Consider the following 3,384-nt stretch of genomic DNA (forward strand, 5'->3'; position numbering starts at 1 on the left):
ATCTATTGCCTCCAGAAGTGGGTTAACAGCAAAAGACAGTACAAGCCCATAGGACACTATTGCTTCAGAAAGGGAATCAAAATTTAGCACAACACAAGGTGGTCTCAAGGCTAGGGATTCAGGGAGCTTGTCTCAGCTGTAGCACAGGAAGATTCACTCTGTAAGTAACTGTGCTACTCATGGACTGTGGGTGGAAAAATCTGCACTCCTCACCAGGTGAATAGAATGGTTAAGTTACTGAAACATTGTCACTGTGGAATTTATACGTCCAACTTAAATAAAAGTTTCGGTCACAGTAACCATGAAACTATCACACTGCCACCAAACCACCATCTGGTTCACTAATGTCCTTGAGGAAAATAAATCTGGCATGGCTTATGTGGTTCCAAACCCACCAATATGGCTGACTTAACTACCTCAGTTTAAGAGCAATTAGGCATAGTCAATGCATGTCAGCATTGCCAGTGAAGTCCATGTGCTCTGAATTAAAAAAAAAACTTTTGATTTTTATGGGCACAAAACAAATACAAAAAAAAAATAGAAATGACATAGATTTTGAGACAAGTTTCTCAAAGTACCAGCAAGAACATGTTCATCATTCACCTTGTAGCTGATCTACCTGCCTTGATTCTGAGATCCTTAAATATCCTTGGCTCGCTTTCACATTGTAAACTTTCATCATTTCATGCAAAATACAGCAGATGTTGCAAATCAGAAATACAGAGACAGAAAATGCTGGAAATAATCAACAGGTCAGCCAGCATCTGTGGAGAAAAAGTTGATATTTCAGGTCAATGATGATCAAAACTGTGACAGTTTAAATTAGTTTATTATTGTCACATGTACTAAGGTACAGTGAAAATCTTTGTTTAGCATGCTGTCCGTACAGATCATTTCATTACAACAGTATATTGAGGTAGTACAAGGGAAAACAATAACAGAATGCAGAATAAAGAGTTACAAATGCAGAGAAAGTGCAGTGCAGGCAGACAATAAAGTGCAAGGTCATAACAGGGTAGATTGCGAGGTCAAGAGTCCATCTTATTATACTAGCGGACTGTTCAATAGTCTTACAACAGCAGGATAGAAGCTGCCCTTGAGCCTGATAGTACATGCTTTCAGGCTTTATCATCTTCTGCTTGATGGGAATGGGGTGAAGAGAGCATGTCTAGACGTGGGTTGTGTCTTTCATTATGTTGGCTGCTTTACCGAGGCAGCGAGTAGACAGAGTCCATGAAGGGGAGGCTGGTTTCCACGATGTGCTGAGCAGTGTCCATAACTTTCTGCAGTTTCTTGCAGTCATGATGCATCTGGATAGGATGAGTTCTATGGTTCATTGATAAAAATTGGTGAGGGTCAAAGGGAACATGCCAAATTTCTTTAGCCTCCTAAGTAGAGGCTCTCTTGAATTTTCTTGGCCATGGTATCCACATAGTTGGACCAGGACAGATTCTTGGTGATGTTCTCCCTTAGGTACTTGAAGCTTTCAACCCTCTCAACCTCAGCACCACTGATGTTAACAGGAGCATGTGCACCATCCCCCACCCCCCTTCCTGAAGTCAATGACCATCTCTTTTACTACTGTTACAAAAACTTGCTATTATTTTAGTTGCAAATGTACAAATTCCACTGTTTGTGTGGTGGGACAATATATCGGTAACTTAACCATTCCATGTACCAGATAGAGTAGTGCAAATATTTCCATTTTCCACCCACAGACGAGGTGTGTCACAGTCAACAGCTGACCTGCTGAGTATATTCAGCATCTTGTTTTCATTCGAGATTTCCACTTGACTTTGCATGAGTGCTACCAGAGATCACAATAACATAGCCCTCATTTTAAGGCAACATCCTATCGTTTTAAATTAAATTTAAATTACATTTTATTTACAGCGTGGTAACAGGCCCTTCTGGCCCAACAAGTCCCCGCCGCCCATTTTAAACCCAAATTAACCTACCCGTACGTCTTTGCAATGTGGGAATGTTAGAGGCATTGAGAGACACAACATGGAAAGAGGCCCTTCAGCACACAGTGGACACTGACCATCAAGCACCCGTTTTTACACTAACGCTCCAATAACCCATTTTATTCTCCCCACATTTCCCCCACTAATTCCCCTTACCCTCCATTTGCTACCACCAACGTATACACTGGAGCCAATTAGCCTTATTATTCTGCATATTTTTGGGACATGGGTGGAAACCAGTGCACCCGGAGGAAATCCACACGATCTCCTTGTAAACATGCAAGTTCCACTGGAGGACAGCACTGGAGCTGTGAGGTAGCAGCTCTACTAGCTGCACTACTATGCTGGCAAAGTTGCTCGGGTAACAGAAACAAAAGCAAGGTTTGTTAGCAGCAGGAGGGACTGACCAGTGCAGTGCCCATGAAACATCACCTGAGTAAGTGAAGGCTCAGCATAACATTAACACGTCAGTTTGCAAGGCTGTGCGAGTATTGTCACCCAGGGTTGGGTTAGGTTCAGCATACCTGTCCGAAGTTTCAGGCACCGATCAAAGAACCATCTGTTCACTAGTGACATCCATTACTTTTAATTATTAACTGGGGAACGAAATGTCCCAGTGACCCAAGGGGCCATATGATTATACTGCCAGCCAAACAAGAAAGTACACTCACAAAGCAATTAAGAATAAATACAGAATTCACGGAACAGGATGCAATGACTAGTTAAATTTGGTTTTGTATGACTGATTTTATTTTGAATGGGAAATGGAAACTTATCTGAAAAGTGTATTCCTAGAATATTATAATTTCACTTTATTATATTTGGAAAGCTTTCCAAATAGCATTTACTTTGTGTAACATGAGATTTCATTTTCAGCTGAGAGCTTGCCAATTTTGTTTAAACATACTTGAATCATTAGGCTGTGGTGCACAATTTAACTGCCTATTTATTTGACCACACAAATATTCCTCAATCTAGGTGCTAATTCACTATCACTCAATGTTACAGTAATATTCCATTACAGCAATAATCCGATGAATGTCATCAAAGTGCCAAAGGATGGGATGAAAGTGATTGATACAGGCCACTATTACACTATACAAAGTGACAGAAAACTGCCTGTACACCCACTCACCACCATGTGCAACTCAGCCCTAGTTTGGTACAAATGGTCTTACCTCTGAAGCAGGTGTGGTTGGACCTCTAATCTCGGACTTCAGTAATTGACTAGCCTCACTTTTCTGTGCAACATAAAGAATTATCACTTACTTGTTTTAACTCAGTCCTGTTCCTTTTTCAACCTTGACAGCATCCTTCGCATTCAGCCTAAAACACTGACACTCTAGCATCTTACAGTTAGAACACCAACTTGTCATTCACATATAATGCAGTGTGAACAATTAATCATGGACCATAA

Source organism: Pristis pectinata, chromosome 31 (assembly GCF_009764475.1).
Source record: "Pristis pectinata isolate sPriPec2 chromosome 31, sPriPec2.1.pri, whole genome shotgun sequence".
In the NCBI taxonomy this organism is placed as follows: domain Eukaryota; kingdom Metazoa; phylum Chordata; class Chondrichthyes; order Rhinopristiformes; family Pristidae; genus Pristis; species Pristis pectinata.